We start from the raw sequence: 17,778 nt of genomic DNA on the forward strand, positions 1-17,778 counted from the left end.
GAAAAATATTCTGAGAAGTTTCTATCTGCCAGTTATAGGCATTCCTTCCTTGTCTATTTATAACCCACTGCTTTTACTGTCTTTCCCTACCTTGTGTCTACGCTATAAGCTCTTGGCAGAGGGATCCATCGGTCTTCTCCATGCTAAGGAAGCACAGCGCACAGGCCAGCCTGATTTGGCACAGACACAAATCAGGATGAGCTAAAAGGATGAATAGGTGACCCAGGTTCCTCTTCTGCTTTTAAATAACATGAAACCCCAGAATAACCTTTTGAAATCCCGTGACACCGTGCTCTGAGACAAGGAGGGGTGGGGATATTTCTGTTTCCCTCTGGTACATCTCTGCATCTGGCAATTTCCACTTGCTGAGATGAATCAGAAGCAGGACAAGGAAACAGGAAACTAACTGGTCTCTGTAGAGTCAAAAAAAAAAAAATATTCCACACAATCTATAGAAATAAAAGGCATCTTCAGCTTGGTACTGCTTACCCAACACATACCTACCCTTTCTTCTTTGAATCCATCCATCCTTCTACTATTGTTAATTCTAACTCAAGTCCCTTAAGCAACAGTGAACATGCAGAAGTGAACTATATACCATCAGCGCAGAATAAAGGACTTGGATCTTGGATCTTGAAGATTCCTTATGTAAACAAAATATATAGGATCAAAAAAAAATTTTTTTAACCCTGTGAAAAATAATTTGTGCATTCTAACAGAGCACTTCTGTATACAAGTGGTCCTAGGTATCTCTGCAAATAGTATTAAAATGGAACCAACCCTTCTGTACATACCAACGAGATAAAGAAGGTCTAATGTACAGATAGGGTCTCAAAAGGCACTCTGTGGAGAGCAAGTTTCCTCATTTCCAATGCAGTCAAGAATGAAACTGATAGTACAGAACTATATCCATTCATGTCATCTCATGTTGTTTCGAAAAACAAGCTTTCCTATAAAGACAGACTCCATTCCTCTTGCCCCTGACCTTCCTGTCAGGCTTCCCTTAATAAAGTTTCTGCCTGATAAACACGAGTGTTCCACTGTGCTGAGAAGAAAGAAGCTTACATCAAATTACTTGGTTGGCGCTAAAAGCTTGGGAACCACCTGAGCAATCAGTTAAATTATTTGGAAAAGATTATTTGTCAACTTGGGACAGGTTCCATGATTTGCCTTGGCATGATACTCATCAAGAGGTTGTTTTTCTCCTACTAACTTTCTTCTATCAGGAGTTTCGGGATAAGAAATAAGCATTTTAGCTTGCTGGTTCTCATGGACAGTGAACTGGATCAGTCAGGTGTCTTCAAGTTTTTCCAGGAACTTTATACACACACACACACACACACACACACACACACACACTATATACTTTCCAACTCAACTGTTGAGGAAGAAGAGCTCTGTTATATCAAAATATTGATTAAAAAGGCATGCCACAATGAGCAGAGAAATCAGGTTGCATCTCATGAGCAGGCTAAAAATGAATGTTAAAACAGTATTATGGTTATTTTTTAAAAATATTACATATAAAACAATGAAGTAGTTTGTTCCAAGAGTTAAATACTGACAACCCAATGTATTCCCAATGAATAGGCATTTCACAACTTTTCCATAATTATTATCTTATAATTTTGAGAAGAACCAACATCGAGCCTTCTTGCATGCACTGGTTTATTTAAATCTCAAAACAATCCAAAATGAGAGGGGGATGGATAATCCATGAAGAAAGAGAGTTGTGTCTGCTTTTCTTATCCATTTATCTCAAGATCAGGCACAGCACCAGGCATACAGTAAGTATTTATGAAAATCTCTTGATGAAGGTCAACATTTTTTCATATACTAATGTAGCTCATGAAACTTAAGCACCTTGTCCAAGACCACCAGCTGGTAAAGCGGCTATGCCAGGCTTCCAATGAAAGGCAGTGAGATTCCTGAATCCTGACACAGAAGCACTCCTTGAGTCTGGTCCTTCTAAGAGGGTTAAGATTAAACCCTTAGTACATCACATCTCTGCAAGGCAGCCATGACACACCATCCTGCAGACTGAGAAACAAATACCGTCTTCACCCATTAACCCAGGAACCGCCCTGCCTGTGTCTTTCACTACCCTTTCTCGGTCTCTTTCACAAGGTACCTCTGCCCTCAGTCATTACCTTAGGGTCACAAATCCACAGGGAAACATAAAAACCATCAGAACTTAGAAGCCAAATCGCTGACCTACTGATACCTCAGCCCTGTTGAGGGACGCCACTTCCATACTGTTAACAAAATGAGATGTTAGGGGCACCTGGGTGGCTCAGTTGGTGGAGCGTCTGACTTCTGCTCAGGTCATGATCTCACGGTTCATGGGTTTGAGCCCCACGTTGGGCTCTGTGCTGACAGCTAGCTCAGAGCCTGCAGCCTGCTTCAGATTCTGTGTCTCCCTCTCTCTGGCCCTCCCCTGCTCACACTGTCTCTCTCTCTCTCTCTCTCTCTCAGAAATACATAAAAACATTAAAAATTTAAAAAAAAACAAGGAAACAAAATGAGATGTTAGAAGCAAGAAGAAGGAAAAGGAAAAAGGAAGAGAGGCTCATCGTGACATTCCAAAAGGGCCTCATATCCCTGTGTCAGGGAGTGAATCAAAGATTCACAGCAGCATGAATCACTGCCTCCTTTCTTACCAAGAGATACAAAGAAAGGAGTTGTGTTTTAGACTTCTACACATCTCTCGGTCTTCCCTGCCTCAGTCAATCAATTGCTCCCATCCATTCTCAGGGCCCTATGAATTGCCAACAAGTTCTTACCAGTGAGTATCTAACTGGCTCCCTTTCCAAGGTAAGTATCTTGCCCTCGCCTTCCCTCTGTTCCAAACTCGAAGCTATTTAGCATTAACTCAGCTCAGACAGATTTCTTTTTTGAGCAGATACACACCTCTACATCCCTAGACAGAATCTCTTAGAATCATGCAGATTCTGGGGCACCTGGGTGGCTCAGTCGGTTAAGCATCCAACTTCGGCTCAGGTCATGATCTCGCGGTTTGTGAGTTAGAGCCCTGCGTCAGCCTCTGTGCTCACAGCTCACTAGCCAGGAGCCTGCTTCAAATTCTGTGTCTCCCTCTCTCTCTGCCCCTCCCCTGCTCATGTTCTGTCTCTCACTGTCTGTCAATAATAAATAAATATTAAAAAAAAAAAAAATCATGCAGATCCCCGGGCTTATCCTGGATTCACTTTTAGGCACTCCCTAAGAATGCCCCTTTTGATATTCCTAACTTAAAGGTACCCCCCAAAATCTAAAAGATAAATATATAGTACCCATTTCTTCAATGCCCAGCCACATTAAAAAAGAAAAAAAAAAAAAAGCAAAGAATTTCAATGAGAAGTTGGAAACATGTGCATTCGATTCACCTATTCTGGGTACTGATGATACCAAATACAGTTTCACGAAACCAAACAGGTTTGTCCAAAGCCCCAAGGTATAATTAGCCTTGCTCTAAAATCTTCCATGGAGACCAGAAACTATTGCATCCACTTTTCTTAGCCAAGAAATAGATGCAGGGTGTAAATGATTTTCCAAGCAATTCCAATTTTCCATTGCTTCAACACAGAAGCAACTACCTGAAAAATGTTCCCTCTGCCCAGACCATCCACTGTCAGTGCAGACTTGGACAGCCCCAAAGATTCTTTAGTGTTTTAAAAATGCGTCTATTGGGGCGCCTGGGTGGCTTAGTCGGTTAAGCGTCCGACTTTCGCTTGGGTCATGATCTCATGGTTCGGGGGTTCGAGACCTGCATCGGGCTCTGTGCTGACTGCCAGGTCAGAGCCTGGAGCCTGTTTCAGTCTGTGNTGACTCAGTCAGTTAAGCATCTGACTTCCGCTCAGGTCATGATCTCGTGGTCCGGGAGTTCAAGCCCCACATCAGGCTCTGTGATGACAGCTCGGAACCTGGACTCTTGCAGATTCTTTGTATCCCTCTCTCTCTGCCTCTCCCCAGCTCATTCTCTCTCTCTCTCTCTCTCTCTCTCTCTTTCTCAGAAATAAACATTTTTAAAAAATATAAAGTAAAAAGTAGTTTTTCTGTATGCAATTAAATGTATTTTAAATGGAAACTTTATATCACTTCTGGAGGTCCACCTCGTACAATCAGCTGCCAGAAGAATAAGGTAACTCCAAAAGCAAATACAATGAAAGCAAAACAATGTCAATAAAAACTACCACCTCTCAACTAGAAAAGGAGCTTAGCAAGTGTGCAGGGTGGTTACAGATGCATCGGCACCTGGAATTCATGCACAAGGGGAAAGAAGTGAATCTGAGTTGAGGCAGGAACTCCAGCGAGAAAAGAAAACCTGAGGGATTTATTTCAACCTCTTATGTGAGGTCTGAGGTATGTGCATAACATAGCTTACCGAGGACTATTTATCAGAGACACGGATGCTATCAGGGCCACAACTGCCAACTTTCTACCCTGCTTCCCACAAACGATTCTGGACAGCAGACACCAGGAGAAATTTCTAGCATTGGAGATGTTTAAGAGTTGACATATGGCAGCACTGCCAGAAAACCCCAAGGTAATTCCCGTGCAGTGAGGTCAGCCAGAACTCCAGGCAGCAAGAGGACCCGGAATTGGCAATGCCAATGGCAAGGAAAGTATTTTAAAAAGATACAAAAAAATAGCACGTTCTTTCTTCTGCAAGACTGACCTTCAACAGCTCAAGGTCACACCAAAGGGATAAAAGCTTGGGTAATGACACTGGTTTCCCAGAGTTCAGATGAAGGTTTGTTGCCACCCACAGAAATCTCTACCACCTGACACAATCCTGGAATTTCTCCATCTTGTGATTAAGAGAGAACGGGCAAAGCAGGAGGTTATGACCACTGAACTACAATAGATCTGAGGTTAAGTCTCATTGCTGGCACATTCGAGGCTTCAGTTTACTCTTCTGCAAATGGGGATAATCTGCTTAGGTTGTTTTGAGAATTAAATGAGGCAATATACATCACCTGTCCGGTGCATACCAGACACACAGCTGCTTCTCCCTGAAATCCATGCAATCTATTACTTTTAAAAAAGAATTTTAAAATCTGTGACACTGAAATGGATTTAGCACCTTATGGCAAGTACTAAGTGTTTAATTTGCTCTATCCTGTCCTAAATGCTGTACATGTAGGAATGCATTTAATCTCAACAAAACCTCATGAACTCAGCACTACTATTATTTCCATCTTATAGCTGAGTACACCGAGGCACAGACAGCTTTAGTAGCTTGCCCAAGGTCTCAGGATTGGTAAAAAGCAATGCCAGGATTGCAACCCAGGCAGTCGGCTCTGTAGCTCACACTCCTAACACAGCCATTCTGCAATGCCTCCCGGATGCCAGAAAGGAATCACTAAAAGAGACCCAAATTAGGAATGGAGGGGCAGCTAGGCAAGAAATCAAGTAAAGGTTTATGGCAGAACCTATTAGCAGGTATGAGGGTGTTCACCATAAAATTCTTTCAACTGTGCTGTGGGTTTAAAATTATTATAAAATGTTGCGAAGAGAGAACAAGGAAGAACCCAGAAGGTTCTACCTGCTCAAAAATAGTAGAACCCAAGAGAGGGTTTGCCAACAATGCCATGGCCAAAGCTTTTTCTTTAAGTGTCCCAGGTAAACTCCATGGAACGCAAAATCAAGTCACAGGTTACCCCAATTGGGGTCAAAGGCTGGGAAAGTTACAGGATCAAGTGGGATGGAAACCCGGGTTCCCTGCCAATTTAGCTAGAGAAACCATCTCCCGATTGAAAGCGTTAATGGAAATGCCAGACTGAAGCAGTCATCTGGAAACCGTCGCTTGACACTGTGCATGCAAACAGATAGATCACTGCTTCTGAGACGGCAGGAATGCAGGGGCCAACCGTGCCTATCTTCCACTTGCTGGCAAGCACCCAGCACCAGTGAACAGATACCGATGTCTCGGGCGCTACAGATGAGGACCAGCTCTTAAAAGCCTCCCAGGGAATGAAGGGAGGAAAAAGGCTGAGGAAGAGGAACTCACAGGGATGAGGCTGGGCCATGCAGAGTCCAGCGGCACCATAAACCCATACCTGGGAGGAAATTCTTAGTTCCCCCTGCTCACAAAGTGGACAGGATTGTGTCTTTCAAGAACATGCTACATACTTCATACCTCGTTGCATGTAAACCCTTCCTCTGAAGGGCTCCCAACTGCTAGACTGGGTCTAGGGGTATGAAAGGAAGTTGGAATTGGGAAGGACACAATGGCAAAGAAATAAAGGAATAAACTTTTTGAGACGTCCATCTGCAGCCGGTCAAAGCAGAAAACGGTGCATCTTTTCAGACGGGCATTTCGGCAATACAGAACAAAAACGTAAAACGTGTCTACCTTCTGAACCAGAAAACTATTGGGATTTTATTTTATAAATACAATTATAGGTACATAAAGATCAAGGTGCAAGGATATCTTATTCACTGCAGCATGATTTGTAAAAACAAAAGGCTGGAAAAGAACCTTAATGTTCATCAGCAGGGGACCAGTTACATAAATTATGTATGGGACACTGACAAGAAAGCAAGTTCCAAGTCCCTGAAAATCATGAAGTCGATCTCAGCACTATATATATAAAAAGAACTATATTATTTGCAACTATTAGTTGTAAATAATGAGCATAAACTGATACATACGTATCATCAAAAAACACACGTGTGTACGTGTGTATATGTACATAAATATACGATAATATACACATGTACACACACATTCTGGTCTCTATGTTTTCTTGTACATATTTTTTTAAAGGAGGGAGGACAATGGAAGAGAAAAAGGAATGCGTTTGTAGAGTAGAAGCAATTTCTAGAACAAGAAGCCATGCAACCATAGTTGCCTCTGGGAGAACGGGAGACCTCAGGGCCTCAGAGACTTGTCACTCGATCTCCTTTCTACTGTTTGAATTTTTTTATTCATCTCTATTCCTTTTTCACTTCAAATAAAAAATAAATATGGATATTCTTTTTTGAAGAAAAATGTTCTTTTTTTAAGAAGTCTAGAAAGAATTTCAGGAGCTTGCTTCTTTTTTTAATGTATATTTATTTAGTTTTGAGAGACAGAGAATGAGAGAGGGAGACAGTGAGCCAGAGAATCCCATGCAATTCATACAGTCTCCAACTGATTAAAAATTCACTCTTCTTTAAAATCCCAGGCACCCATGAGAGCCCATGGCTTTGAGGCCCTACAGGTGATGCAGTACAGAGAGCCCTGAGATGCTGCCTCTGCACGCTGTGATAAGATTTTGAGAAGCATTTTACTGAAGCACTTTGGTTTCCACCAAAAACATGTAGGACTAAGATCAGCACCAGCCAAGAGGCCACCAGTAAAATAATGATGAGGCTCCACTGTTCATGTGAAACAATATTTGATTCATAGAGAATGTAACAGTTTACTTGGAGTAGAGTCCTAAGATCTTGGGAAGCTTGCCGCCAGGACAGGACACGTCACAGGGCTGCCCTGAATATAATACCCACTTTACACAGGATAGAACTACAAGAAGGAATTGCTAAATACCTTGTTGTACCAGGGGTAGTTACCAAAAGGCTAATGCCTATTGAAAATATTTCACGTGAAAGAGTCAAGTTTTCTAATACTGAGGTCTTTCATAAAACCCAAGCAAAGGAAAGAAGCTGGTCTCGGGGACAAGGGAACTGGACACTGGAGGCCCACTGGGCATCTCCATCTCTGTGCTTTGGGTTCTTTCACTTCACACTGGCTTCTTATGAAAACTGGAGGCCAAAGCTCTCAGTTTCCAGCCCGTACCTGTAAACAGTTTAACAGGAGCAGGAAGAAATCTCAAGCTTCAAATCATTAGCATTTGGGACCACATAGTTCTTTGTTTGGGGTCAGAAGAGGGATGATCCTGTGCACTGCACAATGTTTAGGAGCATCCCTGGCCTCTACCCACTAGACAAGATGCCAGTAACACCTCCCTGTCCCCCAAGCTGTGACAACCAAAACTACCTCCAAGCATTGCCAAATGCCTCCTGAAGGTAAAATTGTCAACAACCTAGAAAAACTCAGTCACTTGTTGGATTTTACCCTCCCTAAGTGTTGAGAAATAGCTCTCATTGGGGGGCTTGTTGCTCAAACCTGGACAAATCAACTATGTCAAGCTTGCACTCACAAGGTGACCCCTTCATAATCTTGTGGTGTAGGAAGAGTTTCCAGAAAGAATTTTCACTGAATCACTGCTACACAGCTATCCCTATCCTAAGTCAGCGCTGTCTAATACAATAGCCACCAGCCACATGTCACTATTAATCACCTGAAATGCAGCTACTGTAATTGAGCAACTGCACTTTCCATTTTGATTTCACTTTGATTAAGTTGCATTTAAATATCCACACGTAACCACTGACTACCAAAGAGCACAGCACAATTCTAAGTACTGAGTGACTTCAGGATCCTGCTTGCACCCAGTAGGTGCTTAACAAGTATTGGTTGAATTAATGAATAAATAGACAAAGTTAGACCTAGGATCAGGGGTGGAAAAGATTATTAAACAAAGTCAGATTGCTCCAGCCATAGGGAAAATGAAAATTCAGCAACAAAGAATCAGCAAACTGGAAATAACCCAAGTATCCATCAATGGATGAAGAGATAAACAAAATCCAGTATATACATATAATGGTATATGTAAACCTTAAACTGAAAGAAACTGACAAATGCTACAACAAGGATGGATCTTGAAGACATTATGCTAAGTGAAATTAGCCAGTCTCAAGAGGATAACTACTGTATAATTCTACTCAAAGAGGTAACTAGGGTAGTTAATTCGTAGACACACAGATTAGAACAGCAGTTGCCCGGGTCTCAGGGAAGGGGAGTAGGAAGTTAGTGTTTGGTGAGTGCAGAGTTTCAGTTTAGAAAGCTGAAAAAGAGGGGCGCCTGGGTGGCTTAGTCGGTTAAGCGTCCGANGAAAAAGATCTAGGGGTGGACAATGGTGATGACTGCACCATAATGAGCATGTAATTAGTGCCACAGAAAGAGCTATACATTCAAAAATGGTAGAAATGGCAATTTTAACGTTATGTAGATAGATGGGATGGGAATGGGGAGGGAAGGAGAAGAGGAGAGAAGAGAGAAGAGGAGGAAAGAAAAGAAAGCAGAGGGAGGAAGGACCCAGGAAGGACGGAAGAACCAGGAAAGCTCCATTCAATATGGTAGACCCAACCACTGCTCATAACTCATGTTGACTCTGTATTAAAATCATATGCCCACGCTCTTTGCCATGTAACTTTGCCTTTTTTTCCAATATTGATAGACTCTACTTGCCTTCACCATTAATGTCAGTTTTGGCCTTCCAAGCTGCTTTGGCAAATGGAATTTTCCAGGCATAACGTGACACAAGCAGAGACTTCAAGTGTGCTTTTGCTGTGTGGCTTGGCCTCTTCCACTCTGGTGATTCACCATGTGAAGAGTATGTCAGAGGAGCCACTACTCAGAGAAGAAAGAGGAAATGGAACAAACCCAATCTCAACCCCAACTCTAACCTCATACTCCGGAGCTAAGACCAAACAACCCACAGCCGACGTGAAGCCACCCAACAAACTTGTGACTGAGGGAAGGACTTCCTTGCAGGCTGTTTTTGAGGGCAGTTTGTTACATAGCATATTGATACCAAGAGCTACCAGACACAGTGAGGTCCAGTGGTCATGGCTTTGCCACCAAGGGAATCATTAAAATATAATAAGCACTTGCCACAAAAGTGCTACAAGATCAGCTGCATTCTAGAATTACAGGTATCAGTTCTGTTAAATATAAGGCCCTGAACTATGAACTGTTATGAATCATTACTTAGAAGACCCACTAAGCCTCAGAGCCTTGAAGAAGGTGGAGTCCAATGTAGAATTGTGCTTCATTCCTTAAAGGCCTGTGGCTTATGCTTTTATATGATGTAGAACCTGAGGAATACAGATCCTGGCACTTCTCATAGCTCATCATCATCCCAGGACACAAGTTCATTTCAAAAGGATCCAACTTGAAATGCTCCCCAAAGCACTTGGGCCTCACTCGGCATTCTCCTTCTAAAATTCCTACTTCTGGTAGTCCTGGGCAGTCTTTCTCAGCTGGCAGCCAACATACTCATGATCTGACACCCTTCGCCCAGTGAGGAAATAAAATGTGTATCCAAGTCAAGCACATGTTTTTACGCAATTCAAAGAAACCAATCCATGAACAATCAGACAACTCACTGAAGCCTGTCATCATCCACAAAGATTCATGAAACAGACTCAGGCATATCATCTCTTCCATAAGACACGAATGCCATCTTGCATCCTGCTGGAAGGAAACCATTCCAGCTTCTGGCCGGATGTGCTTCCTTGGGCTTTGAGCAGCTCTGTGCCTTCCTTTCATCTCTATACCCAATGACCAAGGATGGGGAATGGCTTCTTACCCAGCTATGCCCCCAGCTCCATAAAGTTTTCTCTAAGCACATTCAATTATCAGGCTACACCCAGCAAAAAGGAGAAGGAAATCCAAGGGCAAATGGGAAAAGACTCTATCCAGGGGTGAGACGGGTAACAGTCAGGAAAAGGCTGATTCTAGGGGAAGAAAGGGAAGGTATGTGGGACTTCCTAAGGCTCATGTGCTCTATCCGCACAGCTGAATCACTCCCTAATTCTGCCACATCACACAGCAAAGCAGTTCCCGTCCGTCATTTGGGAAACTGACAGGGACATAAGGCAGCAGATAGGAAAAGCATACACAGTGCCAACAGAGAAAGGAGAGAGAAGATCACTAAAAGAAAGATTTATGACCTAATGTCATTGTTTTAAAATCAAATTGTTAACGACTGCAAAAAGGAGCAGGGAATACAAATACTTTAGGAAGATACTCACCGAAAGGCGAAATTTTGCTGGCAATTTTAAACATTTTCTGATGCACTAACATTCCACTACCCTATGTGTATATCACATGCATTTGATATACACATTTGTTACTTCTTTCATTTCACTTGTACATGAATTAGTTAAGTATTCCTTTTAACTCAGTTTCTATTATGTAACTTCCCGGGCAGTCGGCACCATCTGACCTTCACTTGGCTAGAACCATTTTGTTCCCTAAATTTTATTTGAAGTTTCTGTTCAGCCTGAAATCTGTTTTCCTGTTAAAATCATTATGACCCCCTCTGAAAGGTTAGGATTGGCTGACACAGGCCGCTGCTGATGATGGCGATAATCAAGAGGAAGGAAAAATAAAATGAAGAAAAGCGACCCTATACTCAACTATTAACAGTCAACATTTATTAAGGATGTGAATACAGCTTCCCGAAGAAAAACGGTAAGAAGGCTTTTCCTCTACCTAGGGAAACCTTAGCCCACTCATCTCTGCTCCTCCTCCTAACAATGATGGGAATTTAATGAGATAAAGTACATCTAGTATTTCAGCACCTTTATAAAGACAGTGCCAGAAAACTTCCTTAGGGTTGCAAAGGATGTGATAAGGTGCCCCATTTAAAGTTCTGAGTATATGTAAATAAGAAAGCAAATGAATACAGATGGATACACAGACAGTTCTGACTATTGCAGTCCCCATGATATTTTGATGCAAATTTGGGCAAACCATGCTTTCAAGGGTTCCGCAGACTCAGAACTAACATTTCAACTGAGTATATCCTGGAAAAACTATCAACTCTTGAAACATGTAGCAAGGTACTGTCTATCAGTACACAAACACAGACATATTTATGTATGGCAGAGTAAGATCTTAAGATGTGGGTTTGAAACTCTTACTGACTTTTGGATTTTGTACTAATTAACTGTTCTAAACCTTAGGTTCCTTACCAACAAAGTAGGGATAGTGATAATTCCTTGTGAGGATTAACAGAAGAAATACATAAGTTGCTTATTACAGAAGCTCCATAGAGAAGGTAGTCTATCAGTATTAGTATTACTGGGATGCCTGGGTGGCTCAATCAGTTAAGTGTCCAACTTCAGCTCAGGTCATGATCTCACAGCTTGTGGGTTTGAACCCGGCATCAGTCTTGGAGCTGACAGCTTGGAGACTAAAGCCTGCTTCAATCCTCTGTCTCCCTCTCTCTCTGCCCCTCCCCTGCTCACACTGTCTTTCTCTTTCTCTAAATAAATAGACTTAAAATTTTTTTTTAATTTTTTAATGTTTATTTTTGATAGAACACAAGCAAGGGAGGAGAGAGAGAGGGAGACACAGAATCTGAAGTAGGCCCCTGTTCTGAGCTGTCAGCACAGAGCCCAATGTGGGGCTCAAAACCACAGACTGAGTGATCATGACCTGAGCTGAAGTCGGACGCTTACCCAACTGAGCCACCCAGGTGCCCCAGAATTTTTTTTTAAATAAGAGTATTTGCTATTAGGTATTGATTTGAAATCACATTTTCTTTCTCAAATTGTTTAGAACCTTTTTGTTTATGGACACTTCAGATAATCAGAGAAAAAATTATGAAAAATCAATGTTAAGAATCCACTGAAAGCATTATACAACTTATAAATATTGAAGCCAAAAAATACATCTTGCATTAAGCTCACCTAAAAATCCACTTTCATAGCGTATACCAAATGTGATTTAAATTATATGTATCCTTCCCTGTTCTGAATTACCCATTAAAAACAGTAAAAAAGGAGAGATACAGAAAAATAAGAACTTTCTTTAGATATTTATTTACTTTTAAAATTCAAAATTCCTAAAAAAGTGGCAAGGTAGCATTCAACTATAGTTTTGCTGAAGAAAACTAGGTATTTTGTTCCTTGAAAACATGGATTAAAGGGGCAACTGGGTGGCTTCAGTCAGTTAAGCATCGACTTTGGCTCAGGTCACGATCTCATGGTTTGTGGGTTCAAGCCCCACGTCAGGCTCTGTGCTGACAGCTCAGAACCTAGCACCTGCTTCAGATTCTGTGCCTCCCTCTCTCCCTGCCCCTCCCCTGCTTGTGTTCTCTTTCCGTCAAAATTCAATAAATGTTTAAAAAAAAAAAAAAAACATGGATTATGGCATTCACCTTAGCATCCTCATAACCAGCACAGCGCCTAGGACAGAGGAGCTGGAGCTCCTCAAACATTTGTTGAAAGCATGAAAAGTAATATGGATGGGTGGGTGGGTGGATAGGTGCACGGGTGGGTGGATACATGAATGGATGGATGGGTACATAACTTACCCAATTTAATGTTATCAGTTTGTATTAGTTACCTAGTGTTGTATACCTAATTGCTCCTAACTTGTTAACTTCAAACAACATTTATTATCTCACAGTTAGTAACCCGCTAACTGTAGGTCAGTTAGCTGGATGACTGCAGTCAAGTACAGCTTAACTAGGTTTGTAGGATACTCTTCCACGCACATGGCTACTGGAAGAAGACTTCAGTTACTCACCACATGGGCCTCTCCGTCGATCTTCTCCCAAGTGGAGTTCCCCAGAATGAGGGAGCCAAGAGAAAGGGAAAGGTAAAGAATGCCCAGGATAGAAGGCAAACTTTTATAACATCATCTTTTATAACTTTTATAACATATAGTAGAAGTGACGTATCATCACCTCTACTATACTACTGGCCACAAAGATGAACTCTGACAGTGTGAAAGAAGACAAGTGTACAGATACCAGGAATCACTGGGAATCATTCATTCATGGAGACTGTAAACTTTGAAATCACCAAATCTTCCCAATCCTAAAAGCAAGCTCAGACAGTGACAAATTAACACACCATCATAGGCAGTTCTTTTCGCACAGTTGCAAAAACTTCTACAATTCATTTGTGTTATATTGCTAAGGTAAAGACCAATGTAACTATAAACAAGAAAAGGTAACTATGAGAAATGTTAATGTTGATTTTCTTCTTGATCCAAAAATGATTGAAATGCTCCTGCTGCCTAAATTTCAACTCATGGCACTCATGATTTTCATTCTAAAACTTCAGGACTTGACTCAGCAAACACATCAGTGCCCAAAAGGCATGTTTCCAAAATCACATCTCTCGGTCTGTAGCAGAGGCTTTTCCTAAATGAAAAAGGAGTTCACACCACAGAATGGCCTCTCATCTCCATCCAACATATCAACATGTTACATTTCACATATAGCATGAAATAGCATCAAACACTTCCCTAAAATGCTTTATTACCCAAGTCCGAATTGGAAGACAGTTTTTACATCACCAAAAGCTTTGCACTGATTTTTCTGTGTTTCTGCCTCTGTCATCAAATGTCACTCAGACTTGAACTAAAATTGAGTCGTAACTGACAGATGTTGACGTTCCTGAGTCTGAGCTCTTTTGTGACTGAATCTAGCCCTGGGATATCCTTAATTGGCACAATCTTCCTTGTTTTAAATGTTTCCAGTGGATGGTGGCAGTGGCCAGCAAGTATTAACACAAAGCACTACAAGTCATGTTTTTAAGCTGGAACTAAGGAGAAACAAAGGCCAAGCTGCACTCAGCCACCGCTGAGTGATGGAGACGGTCTCGATCCTCAGGAGCAGTCTGCAGTCATGGCGGCTTCCAATGCTGGTGGCCTTCAACATGGTCCTTGGCAAGCACTTCATCACAGCTCTACTCCCAGTGCTATGAAGCCAGAAGCATCTGGTAAACTCAACAGTGTCTCTGCGTGTCATCCCTTGTGTCCCACCCTGGTCAGCCCATGTAGGACACTAGATGATATTGTAAGAGCTCTCTAGTCAGAAGATAATCACAATTAAATCATCACCAACACCTTCAAATGATGCAATTTATTATACAGGACCTTTAAAATGTAGGTTGTGCAAAATTTATGTACAAGACCCTTCCCATCAGGGAGTTTGTTGCTGGTAAAAAAAATTTTTTTGATCGTGTTCTATCATCACTCTTGCATTTGACTTTGCTACTCTTTTGAACCAAACTCAATTACATAGAAAAATGAATCAAAACATACTTAGCTCAGAGGATACGTAAACCATGAAGATGCATTACAAGTTGTGCAGCGAGATCCTAAATTAGTAGAAGCTTTATTCGTTGTCCTACTTCAAATCATGTACTTTTACACCTGCTTTGTCAGCAGGAGGCATCCCTCACAGGTATTTTGAAGCAGAAATCCTTTGACTACTTCAAATTAACAAGAAAGAGAAACCACTCCAGGAGGCAACCTTTCAAATTCTAATTTCAGGAAACCAAAATATCAATTAAAGCACTTAACCCTAGGCCTCATAGTGATGCTCAATACCTATTTATCAGCGATGGTGGCATTATAGGGTTTCCTTCCATTTAATATGTGCATCTTGGCATGGGAAAAGATCAGAGGTTCTTCAAAGAGTCTAACCCTGTAACCCCCCCCCCAAACAGCAGACTTTGCAGGCTGTCAATATTACTTTCAGGGTCACTGTCACCCTCAATGTGCAGGCACTCTATGCGACTTCATTCTGAGAGCACACTCAGGGAGAGAGGTTCCATAGTAGTTTTTTCAAAAACCCACTATTCTTACAATAAAATCCACATTCACCTCCAAAGTCTACAGAACCCTGCATGATCTGGCTGCTGCCCGGTCTTCAAGCCATTGTCCCCGAGTGTGCCACTGGAGCCACCATGGTCTCCTAGCTCTTCCTCAAACTCACTAAAGGTCTTTCCCACTTAAGGGGCTTTGTTGGCTCCCTCAGCCCCCAGATCATCATGAGAGGGACTCCTAGGAATCCAGGTCCAATCTCAAAGATCAAGTTTCCCAGAAGGCCTTCCTGACCAGTCTACCTGATATTGCATCCCAGTATCCCCTGTTGCACATTCAGTTATTTTTGTCTACATTCATTAACATGCCTATCACCAGACATACAGGTGCACCTAAGAGTATAATAAGGTCTACAGTAATAGCTTCATAAAAGCTAGGGCTTATATTGCATATTAGACTTACTAGTGGCCAAGTATATATCTAAGTATCTTCATTCTCAAAACAACCCAATTTGGCAGGTAACAGTTATTATCCTCAGCGTGCAAATGAATGAAGCACAAAGAGGTTAAGTAATCCACCTAAGACATGGAACTACTCAATGGTAAAGCTGGATTCAAATCTCTAAGTGTGTGGCTCTAGAATCTATGCCTTTAATCATCACATCCTGCTGCCTTCCCATCAGAGCAGGGACCCTCTGTGTTCTACTCAGTGCTCAATCTCCCAGAGCCTAGAATCCTTAAAAGAGAGGGCTAGAAGAGGGATGTTCACTTATCCCCCAACCCCAGGTCGACTGTCTTCTCTACTCACCCCCAAATCCTTCCAACTTAGGGATCCCATCCTCCACCCCACCAATGTACTCAGCTTCTTCATTTCACGTGTAATGTGAAATCAAACACAACAGGTGGCTCACTCTACACTTCTTCTTTCACATGGCAATGATTTGAAGAATCCAGAAAGCATCTCCATCTTCATTTACAGAACCCAAATATCCACTTGACTCACTCAATCCCTCCATCTTTTTTTAATTCCAGGAAAAAAAAAAATAAAGTCAAGTTAAAGAGAACAGCCAGTATTTGCCACAGCAACACCCAGAGATCTCAAGATCTGTGGAACAAAAATTGAACATTAAGCCTAATCCAATTTTCTAGAATAATCTTTCCAACAAGGCAAACCTCGATCTACAAGCCCTTCCTGCTACTCCAGCTTCTATTCAGGCCACAGTATTTCTATCTCTAAGAGATCACATTCCAAGGTCTGGGAAGTGTGTTGCTTAATCAAAACGCCATCCAACAAAAACCTTTCTAGCGGTCAGATTCACTTTCCTTCAGGAGCAATTGGCTGAAAGCTCCCTGGGACATGTGGTTTCAGCTATTTTTACTCTTCAGGGTAGTGCTATTTTTCCTCAAAGCAAAGTAGCCCAGCAACCCCAAGGAAATCTGATTAACTTCTGTGAGGATGTGCTTGTACAAGTCATGGTGTTCCTCACCTCAGGGAACTGTATGGCACACCTTTGTTTCACTACAGCCTTAACACACCCAGAGAAGTAGGAGCAAAATGTGATAATGACTCTTCTGGAGTATTCTTTCTCTTTCTCTATTCCTTGTTTTGTTTTGTTTTGTTGAGACAGCAAGTCAACATTAGGAACTGGGGACTATAACCTCACCTGTCTAAGTAGCTACACAGATACAGGATCCAAAGGAGTTCTCATAAAGTGACTAGCCAATGTGTTATGAGAACATACCAATTCCTCCAATGTCTGGAGCTGCACAGCTCAGACAGTCCTAGCACCGGGCCATAAGACCAAAGATACACAATCAGCCTCCTCACAAACTGTGAGCTCAGCAATATTCCAGCATTCAGCTCACCCTTGGCCCCAGAGTCATACTCAAAGTATGTGTTGGTGACTCAGGAGGAACTGGTCAGCACAAACTGATGGCCATTCCTGAAAAAGCCGCAAACCCGTGGCCCTGGGTGACCTGAGCAACTGGCAGGACTGGGAACAGTGACAGGAATGAGCCAGGGCCGTACAGGTGTGGGGTTGGCTTCTGAGCTAATTAAAAAGTTGGTATTTTGAAAAAATAAAAATTAGGGGCGCCTAGGTGGCTTAGTCGGTTAAGCGTCCGACTTTCGCTTAGGTCATGATCTCGTGGTTCGTGGGTTCGAGCCCCGCGTCGGGCTCTGTGCTGACTGCCAGCTCAGAGCCTGAAGCCTGTTTCAGATTCTGTGACTCCCTCTCTCTCTGACCCTCCCCTGCTCATGCTGTCTCTCTCTCTCCTAGAAATAAATAAAACATTAAAAATTTAAAAAAAAAAAAGAAAAAAGAAAAATTAAATTAAAAAGTCAAGTTATTCTTCATGAAATTGTGACTTTTTAAAATA

Source organism: Crocuta crocuta, unplaced genomic scaffold, assembly GCF_008692635.1.
Source record: "Crocuta crocuta isolate KB4526 unplaced genomic scaffold, BGI_CrCroc_1.0 scaffold126, whole genome shotgun sequence".
Classification (NCBI taxonomy): Eukaryota; Metazoa; Chordata; class Mammalia; order Carnivora; family Hyaenidae; genus Crocuta; species Crocuta crocuta.